Raw genomic sequence first — 7,342 nt, forward strand, 5'->3', positions numbered from 1 at the left:
TTGGTTGGTGTTGCCACCTCCTCTCTCTTCCTAGCCTATATAAGCATGCTACCTGGCTTGTATTTGTATCTCTTATTTTTGCATCCTCTTAATGCTATTTTGCTTCCAGCATTTGCATTACTCTCTTGGAGACTAACTCTATGATGCTATTTTGATTTTGTATCATTTGCATTCATAGTTTAGATATTTACTCTTTGCACTAGTTTTCTGGGTTATTAATCTTTTCAGATTCTAACATGGTATCAGAGCTTTTCTATGTGCAAGAGTAGATTTTAGTTTCCTTATTTGAGAGTTCGGGGGGGGGGGGCAAATAAACTTTATTCTAGTTTTTTTGAAAAACGAAGTATGCTCTTCTCTTGCATCTTTGGATGATCTTGAGAATCAGAAAAGTTTTGACAAAAACAGTTTTTCTCTGGGGTTTCAATCTCAAATCTGACAACCAACTTGCATATTTGGAGTTTTCAATCAGTTTTGCAGGTTCCAGCATGCCATTGATGGACTTGAGAAGCTGATCCAGCATTTGCATGTCAAATTTTGGTTGCTGGGGTCGTTTTCTAATTTTTGGAGCCATTTTTTTCTGTTAAAGGCGTCTGATTTACACTACAGCAACATCTTCTATTCATCAGCAAGAAAAACGCTTTCCGGGTTTTGTTCGCAGCCCCGAAAAACCATCTGGGTATCTTTTAGATTTTGCATGCAAGCTGTATATTTTTCATAATCGAGCATGCAAAGCTACAGCCATACCCCTCTTCGTTGGCAGTCGCAGATTTGAATGCAGTTTTCAAATATCTCGTTCTTGCTCATACAGACTCCGATTTTGATGATTCTTGTTATGAACTTGGCTATTTTTTTGTGCTCTATCCACTATTGGAGTTATTTTTTGATTTTCATGCATGAATTCTTTAGAAATTGCAGATTCTCAGCCGTGACTGTGCACAGTTCTTGTTTTGGAAACTTTGGAGGATCATAACTTTCTCATACGACCTCATATCGAGGCGATTCTTTTTTTGAAAGTGCATGATTTTCGAGTAGATCGCAGTGGTGCTATTCGTTTCCTTGATTATTGTGCCCAAGTTTCACTTTTAACATATGCTCTTCATGAGGGTTTGTAAATCATTGAAATCAAGACCTACTTGTGGTTTTTTGGCCATAACTTTTGCATATGGAGGAATTTTTCCAATCTGAAAGAAGCGTCGAAAAGCTGATTCTGAGACAGAGATACTGGTATAGGTTTTTTTGAGTTTTGATATAGTTTGGTTGCCTATTATGGCAATCAAAGTTAGATGTTCTATTTTGCACTCCGGGAGGCCTATCTTGAGCTTTCGATCTCTATTTTTGGACTTCTTTATATCACTGGAAATCTCTTTCTGTGCTCTTTCTAGTGATGTTGGTTGTTGTTCCAGATTCTATTCCAGACACATCCTATTCAGTCTTTTGCATTTTAGCATTCTGGTGGATATTCTGTTTATTTCAGGTCTGGAGATCGATTTTGTTGCTTCAGTTGCTTCGTTTTGGGCTTTACCTTCTGTTGTTTCAGCCTTATGTTTTTTTTTCATCATTGTTGATATTCACTGTAAGCATCTTTATGCAACGCATTGAGATAAAGTGCCACTCTTGCGATTCGGGATCCTTTTCATCATTGTGATTCGTTGTACTCGCACTATTATATAAAGTGCCATGGGGGGGATAGTTGTTTGCCGCTTATAGGCTCTCTTTCTCTAATTCCTCATGCAGTGTCGACGACACATGCCTTTATTTGTGTTTGTACCTCACTCTCGATGAGTTTGGCTCCTGTGTTGTAGGAGATTTTTTGGCCCATCTTTTCAGCTGCCTGTCACCTCACCTACCTTAAGGGGAGGTTATATTGTTGTTTTATGCTTCTTTGGTTGATGGTTCGTGCCTTCTATTTCCATGGAGGTTCCTTTGGTTGATGGTTCGTGCCTTCTATTTCCATTGGGGTTCTACAGATCAGCATTTCGACAGAGTTTTGCAGTTCTTCATGCTTCAGTGATGCTGCTTCTTCATGATCACTCCTTGTTCCTATTTTAGGGGACAATTTCCCTAGCGGGAGACTTCTTCAGTTCTTCACTAGGTTCTTACCTCTTTTTGGGGGAGGGTTTTTCCCTTGTGGTTTTCTCTCTTTCCCCGCTTTCAGAAGTTGCATCTTCTTGCATTGTACTTGGGTACCTAACATGGCCTCATTACCGGGACCCATTTCTACATCCACCTAAGCTTCGCTTATGGGGGGGTGTTAGTGTAGTTTTTTATTTTTTCCTATTTTGCTAGGTTTTTCCTACACTTTTAATAATCTCGCTTAGGTTAATAAAGCATGTCTTATTAGGTGAATGGTTGTGAGGTGTCACCTTCCTACATGTGAGCATCCATTAGCTATCTTGGGAAGATACTTTGCTATCTTTAGTCCGATAGATGGTTGCTCCTCATTGGTTGGTGTTGCCACCTCCTCTCTCTTCCTAGCCTATATAAGCATGCTACCTGGCTTGTATTTGTATCTCTTATTTTTGCATCCTCTTAATGCTATTTTTCTTCCAGCATTTGCATTACTCTCTTGGAGACTAACTCTATGATGCTATTTTGATTTTGTATCATTTGCATTCATAGTTTAGATATTTACTCTTTGCACTAGTTTTCTGGGTTATTAATCTTTTCAGATTCTAACAGAGTCTTATTCAAGGTTGGAGTTGGGACAACTTTCTCCCTTCCTATTCTCACCTTCAGTTTGTGGATGATATTGCATTGATGGGCATTGCCAGAATTAGTAAAGCTGAGAACTTCAGGTGGGCTCTAGATATCTACTTGAGGGCTTTAGGTCAGTGCATCAATGATGAAAAATCTTCTATTTACTTCTTCAATACCCCTCAGCCTATTCAAAATAGGATTGCTAGGATCCTAGGATTTAAGATTGGTTCTTTTCCTCTGATGTACCTTGGGGTCCCTTTGGCCCTGGGGTCATAGTATCAGATGTATTGGCAGGGGATCTTGGATAATTTTTGAAGCAAAGTCAATCATTGGACTAATAGGTGGCTTTCTTCTGCGGGGAGAATAGTTCTTCTTAAAACTATGGTGCAAACTCTCCCTATTTATAGATGTTGTGTGCAAGTTCCCCCTTCCTCCTTTGTGAAGGATTTTGATGCTCTTTCTCATCAATTTCTTTGGTCGGGTACCCTCCTCTCTTCAAAGTGGAGCTTAGTGAAGTGGGAGGATGTTTGCAAGCCAAAGCATGCTGGGGGCTTTGGTCTCAGGTCTATGGCACTTGTTGTTATGGCACTGGCCACTAAGCTATATTGGAGATGGTACAAAAATCAACAATTGGATTGGGCCAAGATTCTTTCTCACAAGTATCTCCCTGGGGTTGATAGTACAGATGTTTCACAGATTGCTTTAGTGGGGAAAGGTTCTTGTGTTTGGAATACCCTTAAGAGAGGAGCCCAGCTGATTAAGGAGGGTCAATTTTGGATTTGCAATAGTGGATCGGATGGTTTGTTTTGGCAGGAATCTTGGGATGGCCACCCCCCTTTGATTACTAGCTTTCCCCATCTTCAGCCTCTTTGTCATGCTTTAACTAATGCTGGTTGGACTAAGGTGGAGCATTTTAAAACTGTCAAGCATTTGGGCCAAGTGGAGGTGACTTGCTGGAAAGATCCCCAAGAATGGCTAGATGGTGGATCTAAAGAGGATCACACTCTTCTTTCTCATGTCTTGGAGGATAGGTTTTGTAGCTCCCTTAAGGAGAGGGATGTTTTGGCTTGGAGTCCTAGTCCAAAAGGAAAATTCTCTATGGCCCAGGGCTGTACTACCTTAGACGAGAACCTGCATGGTTTAGCGGAAGTGCACTGGTGGAAGAAGGTCTGGAATAATTTATCTTGGCCCAAATGTAATTTTTTCTTATGGTTGTTAGCCTAGAAGAAGTATCTCACGTGGGAGAATATTCACAAAAGAGGCTTCTAGGGTCCTTCTGTTTGCTTCTTATGCAACCACAATGAAGAAAGTATCTCCCATATGTTTTTCCTCTATCCTTTCTCAAGAGAAATATGGCATAGATGGTGGGAGTCCTGGCACCATGGGTGTATCCATGCCACTTCTCTCATTGACTTTTGGGATAGCTTGGGTAGACCTCCATCAAAGACCTCCTTTCTATAGGTTGCTTGGACGGTGGGACAAGCTCTTATTCTTTGGAATCTTTGGTTGGAAAGGAATCACAGAATTTTTTGTGATTCCAAATTGGATAGCCTTCAGCTATGGAGGAAGATTCTTGGTAGGCTTCAAGAGACTATTTTCACAAAATGTGATATATCCAAAAGCATAGAGTCAAGTGATCAAGCTATTGTGAGGAATTTGAATCTGGATGGATTTAACCCAGGGCACTCTTTTGGAAGAAGGAAGAGTTATGGTAAATAATGGGTATGTAGGGTTGGGAGATGGAGCCCTCCCTCGATTGGAATCTTGAAGATTAATACTGATGGTTCTTCTAGGGGGAATCCTAGTCATGCTGGCATTGGGGCTATAGGTAGAAATAATGAGGGTGGGGTGGTTTTTCTTTTCTCCATCTATAAGGGTCAGCACTCTAATAATTTGATGGAGGCCTTGGCCATTAAGTCTGTTGTTGAGAGAGGATGCTCTTTAGGCTGGAAGAAGATCATCCATGAGTCAGACTCTTAGATTGTAGTTGATATGCCAAATAACCCGAGGTTGGAGAATGTTAATTGGGAGCTAGCCTCTTTGGAAAGACAGATTTTATATCTGTATTGTGCCTTTGAGTCTATCTCCTTTCATCATATCCCTCGTGAATGGAATCATATGGTAGATTGTTTGGCAAAGTGGGCTTCAGAGAATGTGGATAGGTGGGATATTAGTGGTAGGGATGGATTACCTCCTGATTATTGTGGGATTATTGACCAGCTGTTATTGGAGGATAGGCATATGTAGTGCTTTTTTGGGCCTCGGGCCTTTACTTTGTAATCTAAAGTTGATTGAATAAATTTTTACCCCTTTCCAAAAAAAAAAAAAAAAATCTAAAAATAACTTATGTTTATGTTTAGGATTATGCCTTAGCATTTACGATTAAGGTTCAATATTAACAATTAGGATTTAACATTTAAGATTGTGGTTTGGGTTAGGATTTAGGGTTATCCATTTAGAATTAGGGTAGAGTAATTAACATTATGATTTGGTCACAAAATATAAGATTTAGGATTATGGCTAGTAATTTGGCTTATCATTTAAGATTAGGCATTAGAATTTAGAATTATGATTTAGGTTAAGGTTTAAGATTTATGGATGATAATTTAAGATTAGAGTTTAGCACTTTGAATTGTATGTATGATATCTCTAAATAACATGAGATTTTCCTAATGTGAAATGATGATTTCTAGAGTAGGGATTGTTCACATCAATGACCCCAGCTAATGCTAAAGGCCTCAAGGACTACTAATTACCTTTGATCATCAGCAAATCGCCTTCAAACATCAACTAACCCTAGGGAGAGCACAAGCAAAGAATTCACCATTTTAAAAAGTAACCTTATTACAACATAGCCTCTGAGCCAAACATACAACCTTTCCATCAAAGATCCTAGTTCTAGATGATGGAGAAAGCCCAAAGTGGGAAGAAATTGTAGATTTGGGCAGGGAATAGAAAACTCTAGTCCTTGCACTTCCAACCAACACAGCACCACAAACTCATCATTCACTTCAAAACCTTTATTTTTAATGCATTTCATTATTAACTAAATTTTTATATGAATTAATCTTTTTATAGATTTTTTTATAGATAATTATTAAATTTTATAAATTTAATCATATAATTTTTACATATTGCTTTATTCTGGGATATTTATTTTGCATTGAGCTACTACTAAATAAAAATCCTCTAAATGAATTATTTATAAAATTATACAACTTTGTATGACTTGTACAATATTGCCAAAAATGATTTCCTCATATAAAATACTTCCATTTGAATTTTCTACTTGTGGGTATGTGTAGGATCATAGTATGCCAAAAAGTGGCGATGTAAAAAAAATGGAGTTTGAAAATGTCTAAAAGCATTTCAAAATCTGCTCTAACTTTTTTCTAGCCATCTTGACACCAAGGCTAAAAAGTTTGGACCAAGCCTTTTTGGGTATATTATATCGAGTATCCGACATAAAATTGGATACCCGAAACCTGTAACATAGATTTAAAAAAAAAAAAAACAAAAAATCAAGAGCTCATTTTACATTATGCTTTTTTTATTTTATTATTGAGCTCTATTCAAGTATTCGATTTCTAAATGGTTATGAGATGAAGGTAATTTTTTTGTTTTTTTTAATGTTTTGAATGAATATTATTATAAATTAGTTATTTTAAATTGAATTTGTTAAAAATTGAGTTTTTTTAATAGAAATTGTTGAAATTTAGGTTGTTTTTAATAGAAATTATGTTTTGCAAATTAATAGGTATGGCTGACCCAAATGATGATTCTAAGGCAGTAAACAATGTTCCTCATAACCCTCCACCAACTAATCTAGTACCCCCTCAAAACCATCCACCAAATGATCACCCACCCCCTCAAAACCCTTCCCAAATTGAAGATTTGATATTTGAAAATCTCGTTGAACTGAAGGTTTTATGAACCACATATAACACTACACTTGCATTGGCTCCCATGTTATCCACATTAAACACCATAGTGGATAATATTGAAACACTTACCAATGAACAAAATGTTGCTCTTCACTGGTCTATCCTTTTTGTAGACCCAAAAATTGGTAAACAAGTAGAATGCACAAAGCCCAAACTATCAATTAAATGGTACACAAATGAGGCTATGCATGCAAAATTTTGAGATCATTAGTGGATGGTTTTTGACATCCCTCCACATAGTAATTTAGAGGTGTCATTCTATTTCATTAAAAAATTGTATGTTGAATTTGTGTTGCTCCTCAAGGTGAACTATTAGAGGATGAGGCCCAACATGGGTGTAGGAGGAGGAGCTCCTCGGAATAGATCCTTTTCCTAGCAGAAGGAAACTGGCACTTTTGTCATCCATACTGATGTCTCCTCCCCTCCTCCAATGCAACATCCTGATATCATTACAAAGGCTAGCTCTGAAACTATTAAAGCCATCCATAGATTGAGTAGCTTATTAATATCCCAGGCTAGGTTAGGTTTGCCTCCCAATGTTGATGATGTTGGCATGAGTTCATCATCAGTGAGCTTATCACATGTTTGTGTGCCCTATAATTGCATAACATGCAAGAATATTTGTCTAGATCCCATAATCTTTCTGAGTATTAGTTTGTATTTGAGGAGGATACACTAGATGCGTGTATAGAGGCTACACA

The sequence above is a fragment of the Cupressus sempervirens genome, chromosome 1 (genome assembly GCF_028749045.1).
Source record: "Cupressus sempervirens isolate cs-2001-9-10 chromosome 1, ASM2874904v1, whole genome shotgun sequence".
NCBI classification, from domain to species: Eukaryota; Viridiplantae; Streptophyta; class Pinopsida; order Cupressales; family Cupressaceae; genus Cupressus; species Cupressus sempervirens.